The sequence below is a fragment of the Artemia sp. Qi Xiang Cuo genome, chromosome 18 (genome assembly GCF_049724085.1).
Source record: "Artemia sp. Qi Xiang Cuo chromosome 18, ASM4972408v1, whole genome shotgun sequence".
NCBI classification, from domain to species: domain Eukaryota; kingdom Metazoa; phylum Arthropoda; class Branchiopoda; order Anostraca; family Artemiidae; genus Artemia; species Artemia sp. Qi Xiang Cuo.
The window spans coordinates 56653267-56670531 of NC_142811.1; the positions used below are offsets into that span (position 1 = coordinate 56653267).

The following is a 17265-nucleotide window of genomic DNA, read 5'->3' on the forward strand; positions in this document are numbered from 1 at the left end:
ATTAGACTCGATCGATAATCCTTGAATAAATTATAACCTGTCGGCGTTAGACTAAACTGTAGATGGCCGCACGGTGTTCTCGTGGGACCTCCTGATAGGGTTCTACTAACACCTTCTATAAAAAACATTATATGCCCCCTGGGCATAACTTAAAACTCTTGCCCTGAGGGCTGTGGCGGAGTATCCTGCTCAAAAACATTTTTTCTATCTGGAAATCAACTACGCTGTACAAAACAGAAAGGGCATCAGCCCTTTCTATTTTCAATTGAATGAGCCTCTTTCGAAGTTTCCACGACAACTCCTTCGATTCGAAGTGCCCTGGTCTAAACAGCAACAACAGCAACAACAAAAATATTATTAATCACTTTTGACAATTAAAAAGGGCACTAGCCCTTTGAATTTCAAATCGAATGAGCCCTTTTCTGAAGTTTCTACGACAAAGTCTCCTATATAAACCTTATATGCCCCAAGTGCATAACTTTAAACCCTCGCCTTAAGGGATGTGGCGGAATATCCTCCTCAAAAACATATTTTCTATTTCTAAATCAACTACGCTGAACAAAATGGCTAACTCAAAATTTTTATTGGATGTGTTTGGGGGAATGATAGGCGTGGTGGGGGGGGGGGGGCTAGTTGCCCTCCAAACACTTTCGACTATTAAAAAGGGAACTAGCCCTTTGAAATTCCAATCGAATGAGTTTTTTTGAAGTTTCTACGACAAGGCCTTCTATAAAAACATTAATTGCCCCCTTGGCATAACTTAAAACTCTTGCCCTGAGGCTGGTGGGGGAGTGTCATCCTCAAAAACATATTTTCTATCTGGAAATCAACTAGCCTACGCTAAACAAAATGGCTATCTCAAAATGTTGATTGAATGTGTGTTGGGGAATGATGGGTGTGGGGGGGGGGGGGCAACTAGTTGCCCTCCAATCACTTTCGACGATTAAAAAGGGCACAAGCCCTTTTAATTTCCAATCCAATGAGCCTTTTTTTGAAGTTTCTACGACAACGCCTTCTATAAAAACCTTATGTGCCCCCAGGGCATAACTTAAAACCCTTGCCCTGAGTTTTGTGGGGGAGTGTCTTTCTCAATAACATATTTTCTATCTGGAAATTAACTAGCCTACGCTAAACAAAATGGCTATCTCAAAATTTTGATTGGATGTGTTTGGGTGAATGATGGACGGGGGGGGCTAGTTGCCCTCCAATCACTTTCAACTATTAAAAAGGGCACTAGCCCTTTGAATTTCCTATCAAATGAGCCCCTTTTGAAGTTTCTACGACAGCGCCTTCTTATAAAAAACTTATATGCCCCCAGGGCTTAACTTAAAACCCTTGCCCTGAGGGTAGTGGGGGAGGATCCTCCTCAAAAATATATTTTCTATCTGGAAATCAACTACACTGAACAAAATACCTATCTTAAAATTTTGATTGGATGTGTTTGGGGGAATGATGGGCGTGACGGGGTGGGGGCTAGTTGCCCTCCAATCACTTTCGACTATTAAAAAAGGTTACTAGCCCCTTTGAATTTCCAATTAAATGAGCCTTTTTTGAAGCTTCTACGACAACAACTTCTATAAATACCTTATTTGCCCCCAGGGCATAACTTAAAGCCGTTTCCCAGAGGGTTGTGGGAGAGTGTCCTCCTCGAAAACATATTTTATACCTGGAAAATCAACTACGTTGAACAAAATGGCTATCTCACAATTTTGATTGCATGTGTTTGGGGGAAAGATTGGCGTGGGGGGGGGGGGGGTAGTTGCCCTTCAATGTCTTTCGACTATTAATAAGGACACTAGCCCTTTGAATTTCCAATCAAATGAGCCTTTTTTGAAGTTTCTACGACAACGCCTTGTATAAAAACCTTATATGTCCCCAGGGCATAACTTAAAACCTCTGCCCTGAGGGTTGTGGGGGAGTGTTCTCCTCAAAAACACATTTTCTATGTTTAAATCAACTACGCTGAACAAAATGGCTATCTCAAACTTTTGATTGGATGCGTTTGGGCGAATGATGGGCGAAGGGGGGGGGGACTAGTTGCCCTCCAGTCACTTTTTAATATTAAAATGGGCGCTAGCCCTTTGAATTTCCAATCGAATGAGCCTCTTTTGAAGTTTTTACGACAAAACCTTCAAAAAAACCCTTATATGTCCCAAGGGCATAACTTAAAACCCTTGCCCTAAGGGTTGTTGGGGAGTGTTCTCCTCAAAAACGTATTTTCTATCTGGAAATCAACTACGCTGAACAAAATGGCTATCTCAAAATTTTAATTGGATGTGTTTGGGAAAAAGATGGGCGTGGGGGAGGGGCTAGTTCCCCTCCCATCACTTTCGACTATTAGGAAGGGAACTAGCCCTTTGAATTTCCAATCGAATGAGCCTGCTTTGAAGTTTCTACGACAACACCTTCTTATATAAACCTTATATGCCCCCAGGGCATAACTTAAAACCCTTGCCTTGAGGGTTGGTGGGGAGTGTCCTCCTAATAAAATATTTTCTATCTCGAAATCAACTAGCCTACGCTGAACAAAATAGTTATCTCAAAATTCTGATTGGATGTGTCTGGAGGAATGATGGGCGTGGGGGGCTAGTTGCCCTCCAATCACTTTCAACTATTAAAAAGGGCACTAGCCCTTTGAATTCTCAATCGAATGAGCCTGTTTTGAAGTTTCTAAGACAACGCCTTTTATAAAAACCTTATAGGCCCCCAGGGCATAACTTAAAACCCTTGCCCTGAGGGTTTTGGGGGAGTGTCCTCCTCAAAAACATATTTTCTATCTGGAAATCAACTACGCTGAACAAAAAAACTATCTCGAAATTTTGATTGGATGTGTTTGGGGGAATGATGGGCGTGGGGGGGGGGGGCTAGTTGGCCTCCGAATATATCGCCTTTTAAAAAGGGCATTAGCCCTTTGAAATTCCAATCGAATGAGCCTGTTTTGAAGCTTCTACGACAACGCCTTCTATAAAAACCTTATATGCCCCCAGGGCATAACTTAAAACCTTTGCCCTGAGGGTTGCGGGGGAGGATCCTCCTCAAAAACATATTTTCTATCTGGAAATCAACTACGCTGAACAAAACACCTATCTCAAAATTTTGATTGGATGTGTTTGGGGAAATGATGGGCGTGGAGGGGGCTAGTTGCCCTCCAATCACCTTCGACTATTAAAAAGGGTACTAGCCCTTTGAATTTCCAATCGAATGAGCCTGTTTTGAAGTTTCTGCGACAGCGCCTTCTATAAAAGCCTTATTTGGCCCCAGGGCATAACTTAAAACCCTTGCCTTGAGGGTTGTGGGGGAGCGTCCTCCTCAAAAACCTATTTTCTATCTGGAAATCAACTACGTTGAGCAAAATGGCTATCTCACAATTTTGATTGCATGTGTTTTGGGGAAAGTTTGGCGTGGGGGGGGGGTAGTTGCCCTTCAATGCCTTTCGACTATTAAAAAGGGTACTAGCCCTTTGAATTTCCAATCGAATGAGTCTTTTTTGAAGTTTCTACGACAACACCTTCTATAAAAACCTTATATGTCCCCAAGGCATAACTTAAAACCCTTGACCTGAGGGTTGTGGGGGAGTGTCCTCCTCAAAAACACATTTTCTATTTTGAAATTAGCTACGCTGAACAAAATAGCTATTTTGTCCTCCTATTTGGGGGCTAGTTGTCCTCCAGTCACTTTCGACTATTAAAAAGGGCACTAGCCCTTTGAATTTTCAATCGAATGAGCCTGTTTTGAAGTTTCTACGACAACACCTTCAATTAAAACCTTGAATGTCCCCAAGGCATAACTTAAAAACCTTGCCCTGAGGATTATGGGGGAGTGTCCTCCCCAAAAACACATCTTCTCTCTGGAAATCAATTACGCTGAACAAAATGGCTATTTCAAAATGTCGATTAGATGTGTTTGGGGGAATGATTGGCGTGAGGGGGGGCTAGTTGCCCTCCAATCACTTTCGACTATTGAAAAGGGCACTAGAACTCTGTTTCCTATCGAATGAGCCCCTTTTGAAGTCTCTACGACGACCCCATCTATATGAAGGGCCCTGCTTTAAAGAAACAAAATAACAAACTGTACATTGTGTCAACATTGATTTTACATGACTTTAAGGTATAACTTAAAACCCGTGCCCCGAGGGTTGTGGGGAAATGTCCTCCTCAAAAAGATATTTTATACTTCGTAATCAACTACGCTGAACAAAATGGCTATATCAAAATTTTGATTGGATGTGTTTGGGGGAAGGATGGGCATGGGGGGGGGGGGGCAAGTCCCCCTCCAATCACTTTCGACTATTGAAAAGGGCACTAGCCACTCCAATTTCCAATCGAATGAGCCTTTTTCGAAGTTTCTACGACAACTCCTTTGATACGAAGTGCCCGGGTATGGAGAAAAAAAAACACACATTGTTCCCCCATCGTTCTTTACTTAGGCAGCGCTAGTGCGCTGCCTACGATGTAAGTACTCCCATACAGGAATTCTCACAATATAGGGAGGTCAAAACTAACGTCAGGCCCAGAGGGACGGATGACCTCTCGGCTCCCGAGGGAAGAATGGTATTTAGTGCCCCCAGACCACCAAATCCAGAATATATTTCTAATTATGGGTATTTTATTTTTCTAATGAATCTACTTCTTGTTTGTGTATTTATTCAATTATTTTTTTATTCTTAATATAGTTTGTTTACGTAAATCCTAATATGTACAACAAGGTTCAAGAAAAATCTTAACATTCCACGTAAAAACACTTTTTCGGTGACACAGACAATTTACACATACAATTTATATAGGATTTTTGAAAAAGGGGAAGTACCTAGCGATTATAGGGAAACCTTAATTAAGCAACTGTATAAGAAAGGTAACAAGAGTGAGTGTCTTAATTACCCAGGCATTTGTGTGGTCTCTGTAAGTAGCAAATTACTGAGAAGTATGATACATTTTAGACTGAGAGATGCTGTAGACAAAGTTTTAAGAGAAGAACAGTGCGGTTTTTAAAGAAGGTAGAGGATGTGTCGACCAAATTTTCACTCATAGGTTCATAATTGAGAAGTACCTTAGCTTTCAAACACCTTTTGTCCTCAGTTTTATAGATTATGAGCAAGCGTTCGATTCTGTTGATAGAAGAGCTTATCCATACGAATTTTTCAGAGAAATTTTATTGCAAAGCCTCTTTTGCTTCTCCTCTAATATGCCATCTATTCAGTTTTAATGTAGAAATCAGCAAAATTATCGGGCACAATTCAAATTATACATAACGTGAAAATTTAGCACCATTATTTAAACAGGTTGGCCTAGATATTGTACAACTATAGATGAGCATAATAGGGTGTTTTTTTTGCTAAAATTTCAATTATTTGACTTACTCTGCTCTTATTTCTATTGATAAAAATATCAAGGACCATGTTTAACGGCAATTGCATAGACTTATCCTTGACTGTGCCTAGCCTTTATAAAGAAATAGGCTAGACATTTAATATTTCCACAAATATGAAAGGAATTTCAAAATGATTCACGTATCATATCAAGTTTCAAACGAATCATCTTAAATTTTTGTGTTAGTTAGCCTAGGAAACTGAATAATAAGATTTAGCCTAGTAAAGTAGGCCTAAAAGCTTGTTAGCCTTTGTTGTTTGATTTACAATAGAAGTTAACTTAGAGAGTTTGGTAAAGTTCTACGAAATCATATTATTGAGTTAGGACTAAGGTGAATACACAATTTGATGCCTTTTTTTATGCTGATTACGAATATAATAAACATTTCTATTGGAAATGAATTTCAGCCCCCCCCCCTATATAGGCTATACCTAACCAACCTAACACTGAATTGGCATATATAGGGGGGGGGGAGGAGGCTGAAATTCATTTCCGATGGAAGTGCTTATTATATTCATAATCATTATAAAAAAGGCATCAAATGGTGTATTCACTTTAGTCCTAGGCTAACTCAATAATATGATTTTGTAGAACTTTACCAAGAGTTTTTCCACTTCATGCTTTCAGTATACCTTACAGCTTGGCAAGAAATCTCCATTTTCAGTAGGCCTACCAAGTCTCCACAGATTCCCCTGTTTTCTGATTCTTTCCAAATCAGTAGTAGTGTGTCTTTATGTTGATGTTCAAAAATAGTTATTAACAAAACTAAGCTACTCCTTTATTCAAAACAATGCTTTTAGGCTAAATTTGGCCTTGGCTAGTTGAGTTTATTCATGGTTGACAGACATGGGTGCCCATAAGCTGAATTCCAGGGGAGGGGGGGGGGGGCAAACCTGGTCTAATTGGCACTTTGGTAAATATCTACCAAATCATATTATTGACTTACACATAAAGTAAATATACCACTCAATGCCTTTTTTTATGCTGATTACAAATATAATAATCATTTCTATTGGAAATGAATTTCAGCTCCCCCCCCTATATATGCCAATTCACGATATAGCTTATATTTCTGAAGGAGGGGGGTGGGGGCAAATTTTTTTTCTGATTTAAATGAGCGGTCCGTTTAAACCTTACCCCCCCCCCCCTAATGCAGAAATATATGCCCTGAATTGGCATATATAGGGAGGGGGGCTGAAATTCATTTCTGAATGAAATGATTATTGTATTCATAATAAGCATAAAAAAAGGCATTGAGTGGTATATTCACTTTATGTGTAAGTCAATAATATGATTTGGTAGATATTTACTGGCACTTTTAATGATATATAATAGAAATCACAGAACAAAAATATAGGTAAATATTTACTAAATCCTATTATTGAGTTACGAATAAAGTGAATATACCAATCAATGCCTTTTTTTATGCTCTTTACAAATATAATAATCATTTTTGTTGGAAATTAATTTTAGCCCCCACCCCTATATATACCAATTCAGGGTGTATATTTGCACATTAGAGGGGTGGGGGTAATTTTATTTCTGATGTAAATGAGACGTAAGTTTAAACTTTCCCGCATCCCCACTAATGTGCAAATATATACCCTGAATTGGTATATATAGGGGTGGGGGCTAAAATTCAAAATGATTATTTTATTCCTAAAGAGCATAAAAAAAGGCATCAAGTGGTATACTCACTTTAGTTGTAACTCAATAATATGATTTGGTAAATATTTACCAAAATATAAAACTAAGAAAGCATCATTCAGCCAGGCCCCCCCCCCCTTATGGGTACCCATGTTGACAGACTCTGGTACCCAATTCTGGAACTAGACTTTACAAAGATAAATTATAGGTAGATTTACAGTTTTCAGCAGAATTTTGGAAGGATAAAAGTTACAAAGGCTCAAAACAGCCCATATTAATCTAAAGTAAAAAAAAAATCTAGATAAAACACTAGTGTGAAAAAATTGCCATTTATAGCTGATTCAGCTATAGTAATTATTTTTTAATTAATCTTAATAGTAAATTGTTAATAGGAAAATAAATTAGCAAGATTTTTTAAAAAGTGCCAGAAACCCCTCAAATATGACATCTGTTTTGGCTTGATGGTGTAGTCTAGCTAAATTATGTTGAAAACTGTAAACTTACCAAATTATCTGTCAAAATATGACTAGAAATTAAATTTTTAAGACTAGAGTGTTGCTTGAAATGTGGACAAATGCTAAGATACAGCAGGGGCAGATCCAGGATTTTTTTTAGGGGGGAGCACAAAATAGGTTGATCTGATAAACATGCATTAGGAGCAATTTATATAATACAAACTTGCATTAATGAAGTAAATTACACTACTTTAGACTACATTAGGGGGTGGGGCCCCCTCGCCCCCTAGATCTGCCACTGAGATACAGCCTAGGCTAAAAAAATAAAAAATAAGATAATACTTAGGCATTGTTCACAGTCATGTAGCAAGGTGCAATAAGGTATAGGCTATAGTATACTATACTTTTTCTACATTCATTAATTACTTCTAGGAAAGAATTTATTTTGAACCTTTAAAGGGACAAAAAAGCAGACTATAACAACCAAAAGTTTAAAAATGTGTTTAAAAAAAGGAAAATATCACCGCTTGTACCTGATTCAGGAATTGTAATTATTATTCTCATCAGTTTTAATAATAAAATTTTAATATGAAGACACATTTAGATGAATTTTTAAAAGAGCCCAAAAAGGCATCACAACAAAACAAAAAAATACACCATTGTCATAAACCCTAAATAGGAAACTTACAGCCCCCTTTTTTGAACCACAAAAGAAAATTGTATTTTTGCATGGGTAGTTCTAATGCATCCTCTTTTTCTTTTTTTGTTCTTTTTTCCCCTCTTTTTTGCTAACAGGAAACTAAAACATCCATAAAGAGTTATTCAAGGCATTGTTTTAAAGCTAGTCTTATTTGTATTTAGTTTTAAACTAATTTTTAGCTTTAAAACATAGTTTATAAACTTTATACAAGGCAATGTTTAAATACAGTCTATAAGATTTAGAGAGCTGATATGCTTATGACCTATAAGCTTACTTCCCAAAAAAAAGACAATTCATTTGTCTTTTCCCCAAATCTTGGCTCTGGCAGGAAAAGACATTCAAAGAAGCTGTTCAAACCATTAGTCAAAACTTACACCAACAAAAGTTTTTCTCCTGCTTTGCTCTGCAGTGAACCACTGGACTAGTCTCTCAGATGCAACAGTCTCTGTCAAGGCTGTACCCAGTGGGGGGGGGGGGTAGGGTGGTTTGAACCCCTCCTGAATTGTTTTTTTGATTTTTAAAAACGTAACAAAAATGGATATAAACAAATTTGCTATGCGCTTTTTGTGTGTAAAACCCCTCCCAAAAAATAAATCTTTGAGTAAAACGCCCTCCAAAAAAAATTCTGGGTACTGCCTTGGTCTCAGTACCCAATGATGAAGATTTCAAGAAGCTACTAAATGTCAAATGGAACCAAGGCCGTACCCAGGATTTTTTTGGAGGGGGTTTTACTCAAAGATTCTTTTTTGGGGGGGGGTAAACAAAAAACCCTAAAAACAGATACAAAATTTGTTTATATCCATTTTTGTTACGTTTCTACAAGTCAAACAAACGTTTCGGGGGTTCAAACCCTTCCCCCCCCCTCTGGGTAAAGCCTTGAATGGAACTGTGTTCCTTCAAAGTCCCAGTGGGATGAATTTGATGTTTTATCAACCAAATCATCAACTATGCTGCAATCGCCAGATCAAGAAGGATCTTATATTGCTCCAAAATACTAATTAAGGTAATAAATTAACTTTTGAGACTCCATTAAGAGCTTAAATGGAATTTGCCTTTAAGCAATCATTGAATTTGGAAAGAGCATAAAAAGGCATCAAATAATGTATTTTAATTTCTTCTTAGATAGATTATTGAATATGTATACATTTACCAAATAAAGATCATTCTACGACCCCCCCCCCTTTCTTTCTCTTGTAATGTGCAAATGTATAGTCCATATTGTTTAGACTCCATGTCCAAAAGACTTCTAAAAACCCTAAACAAAAAGCTCACCCCTAAAATACATATTTTAGTGGCAAAATCTGTTAAGTAGACATGGAGAATTGGTCATCAGTGCAGTCCATTCATTCTTTTGAAGAGGTCTAATACCAAAAGAGCAGTATCATTAAATCCCTATTCAATGGTTTTACATAGTAAAGTTGCTATAATGACAAAGTGCACCCCTCCCCCCTCCTTAATGAGGGCAGAATAAAAATAGACCAAGGTTTATTTATTATCCTAGAAAGCAGTTGATTTAGGTGTTTGCAACTTTTAGGAAGAAATCCAGGGTCTAAACTACACCCTTAGAAGGTATTGTCAAGATGCTATATCTACCTTTTCATTATTTTTAGAGCTGAGGAGATATCATTGATGTCAATTTGACTTATCTATGTTTTGAAAACAAATTACCTTGATTTTGGGTTTTTAGTCTCTTTTTCATTGGACTTAGTTGTTGTTGTTGTTGTTTGGGGTTTGACGCGTTCAACCAATCAGTCATATGCGTTTGTATCACTCGATTATTCTGTGCCTTCTGTAGTCACTAGCTTGCTTGGGTGTCACTTTAGTCAATATTAATTGAGCCATGTCAGGTATCACTTATTGTGGTATTGGTAGGGGGTCATTCACCTGTAGCAAATGCCTGCGTTGAAAAACGAGAATCAGAGTAATTCAGCACTGCTTTGTCATAAAACAATTAAAATACAATTGCAACACAATTAAATAAATAATGCCAATATACATCATTCCTGTCACATACGCCAACTATGCTTTGTCATAAAACAATTAAAATACAATTGCAACACAATTAAATAAATAATGCCAATATACATCATTCCTGTCACATACGCCAACTGTTAAAAAAAAAACCAAGAAAAAACTGATGTGAAATATATAAAAGGAAAAAATATAAAAATTTTGATTAAACTAAAATGAGCTAGAATGAGGGTTTAAAAAAAAAAAAAAAAAAACTTAAAGGGAATGAACCAAACCAGTAGTCTTAACAAATCTACCTAAAAGGTTTGTGCTTAGCTTTCTAGCCCAAGGAGGAGAGGTGTAATGTCCTAGAACAGAGCGCATTGTTAATGCCTTAAATGCCCTCTCACAGCAACTCCTTAGTATTTCCCTCTCCTTTTCATATTTTCTACAGTTGAAGATGATGTGACGTATGTCTTTATACAGTTCACATGTGTCGCAGTTGAGGGAATGGGTCATCTTCCAATGGAATAGTGTTGATTTAGTCCTTGCATGGCCACATCTAAGACAAAAGAGACAAGTTGAAAGGATGCAAGATGAGAGGTACATTTCTTTTGATGGCTGCTTGTAATCATAGAGATCCAGGAGCTGGGTATGGAAAGAACGGAGCCAAGCCTCTTCTTCCTTCAAAAATTTAGAACTGATCGAAGACAGGAATTCAGTACTAATAATAAGGGTTTGAGCGATCGGACCCAGATGGGAGGATTATTTTGACGCCTGGTCTTCTTATTCATTTCCCGTTGTACCATAGTGTACTGGAACCCATACAAATGGAACTGATATACTCTTTCTTGCTAGTTGTGTAGTCAGATTTTCAATCTCCATGGCAACATTTCTTGCTTGGTGTTGCTGGTGTGAAAGGTAGTTTAGAGCTGACAGTGAATCAGCGCAGACAATATACTTCTTATGTTTGGTCTCTGTTTGGCTTGATATGGCTTGAAGAGAAAACTTAATTGCAATAAGCTCTGCAGAGAAAATTGTCAGGTTGGGGGGTAAACGGTAGGAAAGAGACAGGCCCTGAGAGGGTATAACTACTGCACAGCTGCATTTTGTTTTTGTCTTTGAGCCATCTGTGTAAACTTGGATGTAGTCCTGATATTCTGCCAACTTTCCCAGTAATATAATTTTCACCACTGCTTGGGGAAACTCCTCCTTTTTTCCAATGTTGATCTTAGGAATAATCAATTCTCCAATTCCTTTGGAGGCGCTATGAGAATCATCATCCAAATTAACAGTCAGCCTGCCATTCTCTAAGAGCTCTTCCATGCCAGGAAGGCAAAGTAATCTCTGAAAAGAGGGCATCTCTTTCATCAGAGGTTGTGGTGGCTAATGATTCCTTTGTAGATAATGTGGTTCTTGAGTCTTATCTTCTTTGTAAAATATCTTGCAAGGGGATATTTTCTTCTGGAGTGAAGGGACTAGATCCTCACTTCACAGTACATAGCTGCAATAAAAGTTGAATTTAGGTAGCCAAGGGCTCATCGTAAGATTTCATGGAGGGTAGTGTCAAGTTTATTGAGGAGACATTTCTTGGCAGATCTATATATAAATGATCCATAGTCTATCTTGGATATCACCACTGACTTGACAATAGTTGAAGCAAAGACTGTGGGGGCTCCTCTTCTTCCAAGACAGAGAGCATTAATGTAGTTTCGTCTTTGTTTGAGACCGCCAATTAGCTCATCCAGATGGGGTTTCCATGTCAGTTTTTGGTGAAATACAATTCCCAGAAAGCGTGCATGTTCTGCAACCACAATCCCATGTCCATTCATTTTCACCAGTGGTTTGAAAGCATCCAGGTTATGCATTTTATGGAAAAACAAACTACCTTACTTATGGCTTGAGAAGACCATATTATTACTTTTTGCCATAATTAATAGCACATCTACAGCTTTTTGAGAGGCTGACTGTAAGCATACAGGGTCTCTCCCCACAACTGCAACAGCAATATCATCAGCATACAGGAAGAGCTCTGCTCCAAGGACATTTTCCAGGCTTATATCATGACAATAAACTGAGAAGAGAAGTGGACTGAGAACAGCCCCTTGAGGGAGTCCAATGTTATAGGTTTCCTCTTAAACTCTGAGAAGGAGCCCCCCAGGGAGGCCTGGACCTCCCTGCCCATAAAAAATTGGTGGATCCAATTTACCAGTAGGTCTGGTAAGTCCATTACAGATAGCTTTCTGATTAGTTGCCTCACATCTACTCTATCAAATGCTGATTCCATGTCCAAAAATATCACATGTACTGCTTTTTCTTTTTTGAAGCTTCGTTTGATCAGATGCTCTAGTCTAACTAAGGCATCTGTGGTGCTCCTTCCAGGGAGAAATCCGAGCTGTTCAATTTGGATGTGGTCTGATAATGGGGTTGAAATGCTCTGTTTTATCACCCTCTCAATTAGTTTTACAACACAAGAGGTAAGAGATATGGGCCAGTATGAATCAACCAGTTTGGGGTCTTGTCCTGTCATGAGAAGTGGGATCACTTTTGCCTTATTCCATTCAGATGGTATTGATGACTCTATAACAGATCTATTGAATAACTCTGTCAGTAGTTCAACAAATGTATCTGGTAAATTTTTCAACATTAAATTGTGAATTTCATCAGGGCCAGTTGCACCAGGCTGGAGCTTTCAAATGGTGTCTTTAACTTCCTGAAAGCTGAAATGAGAAAATGGAACAGTACGGTTTTTGAGACTGAGTTGATGGTGTGTGAGCTGTGATGGTGTATCTACTTTCAGAAACTTTTCTAAGAAGAGATTAATCTTCCCATTGGTTGAAAATTCTGTAGTCCTTCCCATCTGTATTTCTGCAGGGATGGGTGTTCTTCTTTTTTTACCTGGAAAAACCTGAAAATTTCTCCATAGCTCTCGAACAGGGGTGTTTTGGCCAAATTTGTCTTCAGTGAGCCTTCTCCATCCATCTTGTGTCTCAGTCTTTAGTGTCTTTTTGAATTCTGCTGTCTTTTGCTTGAAAACTATTTTATTCTCAATTGAGGGGTATCTAGAGAAGTTATTTTTTGCTTTTTTCTTCTATAGGTAGGCTTTCTTGCATTTATTGTTCCATCGAGGAGTGGAATTTTGTCTCTTGGGATGAGGTTGTTTGTAACCAAATATTCTTTCTGAAGAAGCTAGATAGCTGAAGTAATCTTATCAGAAAATGATTCCACTGACTCGTCACTTGTCTTAATGTCTGAAGCCTTTTGGTCTAAGTTGTGTTTCCAGGGATTCCAGATTTTGTCTTGGAATTTCCAGAATTTCAGTGGTTGGAACCTTGACATTACGGAGTTGATATCTAGTGTTAATGATAGAACATTGTGGTCAGAATCAAAGTCACAGGGTTTCTAAATTTCTACACTATTTATAATATCTGATGATGTGAAAGTGAGGTCAATGGTTGAGTACTTGCCTGTCTGAGGGTTCAGCCGTGTATTTAGGTCTTTTGGGCCTTGGGCTTTGGGTCTTAGGGCCTTTGGGGCTGACAAGGGGCAACTTATTTATGGGTTCCAGGATGTAATTGGTTAGAGGGGTTGCAATTGGATCTTCTGGTGATACAGTATCCCACATTCTGTGGTGCAGGTTAGAGTCACCACTAATTATTTTCACAGGGCCACATGCATTCACAATCCGTTTGAATTGATTCAGGGAAAATTTATTTGTCTTTGGGGCATAACAGTTAGCAATACTAATCCACTTATTGCTTCCCAGTAGTTTTATGTCAATTATACCTACCTCCATTTCCCCTTGTGGACTGGAGTCATGTATTCTAAAAGCTAGGTCATTTTTCACAAGTGACAGTAGGCCACCACCTGATTTGTGGACTCTGTCCTAACGGGCAATATTGTACCCCTTGAAATCATGGACAATATTCTCCTGTTTTAAGAAAGTTTCTTGAAGTAGGAAAATATCAGGAGCATGCCCGACTAAAGTATTTTGAAGTTCTTTTCTTTTGGCTTGGTTGAATCCCTGGATAATTAATCGGAACACTAAGCGGGTGCTTGTAATTTTTATGTGAGGGAGCTAACCTGGGTCTCTGTAACTTATTACTACTACCTTCTGGACTCGGTGTAGCCTCTTTTCCTGTGGGTTTTCTTTCCGAAGCCCTTGGGCTGCTGGTTTGGGATGGGTTGTTACTGGTTGTAGGGCTTGATTCAACTCTGTTTAGGTTTTCAGCAATGTTAGACAGGCTAAGGACTGCATTTTGAAGGTTAGCTGACATCATCTCAAATACTAGTTTGCAAAGTGATGTTATTGTCTCAGCCAGATAAGAGATCTGCTTTGTAACACCTTCAAAGATGGTCATATATTTCTTGTTCAGGTCCTCAACTGGATGGTGGTTAGGTGTCAAAGGAGGGAATGAGTCTTTTTGGGCCATAGGGACGTGTTTGGTTTGAGTTGGAAGTCCCTTCTTCACGACCTCGGCAGCAGTCCTCATGGGGACATTATTAGTGAAGGAATAGGTTACAATTGCTTTCTTCTCCATGAATACTGGGCATTCTCTAGCATTAGCAGCATGGTTACCACTACAGTTAGGGCACTTGAGTACCTGATCTTGTTTATTTTTTTTTAATTGGGGGCATTCATTATGAGTGTGTTGTCCACTACATAGTAGGCATCCTCTTCCTTTGCGGCAATTTGAAGCCATTTGGCCAAAACCTTGGCAATTGAAACACTGTATTGCCCAGGAGATAAACTGCTTAACTGTATACCTTCCACCCCAAACAAAGACTTTCAGAGGGAATTGAATCCCAACAGAAGGTGAATATCAGGGGGATAACAGAACGGTATGGGGTTTTAAAGGTCAATGTCACATGTTCTATTCTATTATCAACTTGGACCTCCTTGACAAAGTCATCCAGATGGGTGATCTCCTCAGATGAGATAAATACAATTCCTTTTCTATTTCTTAGCAAAGCAGGGTTGGAACTAGAACCAAGCACAAAATTTACTTTACAGCCATTTACTGCTATATCTAAAATTGAAAGTATAGCAGTAGCTACTTATTAGCTTGCAACTATTATTATAATGGAGCCATTTGGTCCAAGTCTTTCTAACATTGAACCATAATGGCCACTGCCCCCATGATTATGGAGGTGTTCAAAAAGTTTTTTGGCAATGACTGTTCTACTACCTAATGTCAACAACCTAGTGGTTTCATTAGGACCTTCAACACATAAAGACAAAACCCTAACACTAAAGTTATTTGGGTCAGAGATGACAGGACGATTAATTGTCCTGTTAGTTATCCCAAAACAAGAAAAAAAACAATGGGTTAAAAATAATCAGGTAAAACAACAATATAAAATCACAAAAGAAGTAAATGTCAAATAAATAAAACAAATAGGCTACAAGCAGAGGGGGAGCCCTCAGTCAATAATAAAATAAGCAAGCAATATAAATCAAAAGAAGGCACAGCAATAAGTCTAAAAGCAGGGTAAAAATGGGTTGCTACTCTCAGCACTTATAGTTGCAGTATGCAGGAATCTGGGAAAATTTGCACATAGCACAATAACAGTCAAAGCAAGCCAAAGGCCAAAATGCACAACAAAACCAGTATACAGGCGTCAGGGACCCCAAGGGCAGATCCCCTTGTGGTTTAATCAACAAACCGTGGCACAGAGCTATCTCTACTTGGGAAATAGCAATTTTTCTTGGACTTAGTTTCCCAAAAAGTAATACCTATCATTTCGGCAGGATTTTAAGCTGTATAAGGTAAAATGTTCATTTTACAAAATCTTTATCAAGGGCCAAATTTTAATTTCAGGGTAAAAAAAAACAGAGGAAAAAAGCAAAATAGATAAAAACTGAAATAAAAAAATTAAACATAGTTAAAATACAGTAAAAACATAGATTGTAAATTAAATAGGTCATAAAAAAACAAGAGAAAAGCTTATATATACAAAACATTTGGAGCATTTGTATTAGAAAAAGAGAAACTAACCAGATGCTTAGTTGCTTTCTTGTCAGTAATGTAGAGGACAATATCTGAAGGTAAAGCAGCCATTGGGGTTGCGAGACAGGAAAATGTTAAGAAACAACTCAAAGTGAGCAGAATCTGGATGAGGATTGTCACTTTGGAAAAATGATTTCTCTGCAAGGGTGTGTCATCTTATTTTTTGAAAAATGGAGGCACACCCTTACTCCCCTACACTTAAGTCTTAAGTATTACCAACAAAGTTTTTTTTTTAGAAGAATAGAATATGGAACTTTACCATCTTTGAGAAGTATTCACAAGGCTTTTTTTATGATTTTAATTTTACTGATTTTTTTTTCTGGGAGATGCCAGGGTGCCAAAAGTGGACAAGTATATTCAAGATGCAGCCAGACAAAGGAAGTATAAATTCTTAAGGGATGGAAGGAGGGATTCAAGGTTTATTTGGGAGCTTAGGGGAGGAGATGGTGCATTACCTCTATTGATGATATTTGAAATAAGGATATCACATGTTAAATTAAAAGAATTTGTGATGCCAAGTAATTTTAAAGAGGGTACAGAAATTTCAGGAGGGATAGGACAAAGAAAAGGGACAAGGTCTTAAGGAAACACATTGGCATTATCACAGATTTAGAAGGGTTTGCTCTCATCTATTAGTGCGAGGCATCATTTGCAATGCCATTGAGCATGCTCATAAAGCTGGTCATTAAATTTCTATAGCAGGTTGCAACAACTGATAAGTCACCAACAAATTTCTGTCTGTCATTAAATTCCTTAGCAAGGCTGTTTGTCATGATAGAAAAAGGAGAGGACATAGGAGGGTACCTTGGGGTTGACCATTGTGAAAGGGAGGGGATTGGTATACTTATTTTGATATTTGACTAATTGCAGTTTATTTGATAAGAATGAGGCAACTATTTTCACCAGGAAAAGTGGATTTTTAATTCAGTGACAGGTTTCTCAGCTAATATATTGTAATTAATAAGATCATATGCTTTTTGAAGGTCAGTGGAAATTAAATTTAGCCTGGAATTATGCTTTTCAAGAATTTTCCCATTGGAGTCAATACAAAAAATAATGGGAAGTAGAAGGGAATTGGAGGTTTTTAAATTGTGTCAGGTCAGTAAGAGGTATAATTTTTTACTTTAGCCAATCTG

General features: G+C 38.0%; 1 protein-coding gene across 1 annotated transcript in view; it reads left to right on the plus strand.

The window, feature by feature from the left end:
- Positions 1–5244: 5244 nt before the first annotated feature.
- The window catches only part of LOC148941686 (lysosomal dipeptide transporter MFSD1-like), a 167856-nt gene continuing 155835 nt past the window's right edge, over positions 5245–17265 (plus strand). Inside the window, exon 1 of the mRNA XM_089104223.1 lies at positions 5245–5278. The gene's annotated coding sequence lies outside the window, so the exon portion shown is untranslated. The remainder of the gene's footprint in view (positions 5279–17265) is intronic.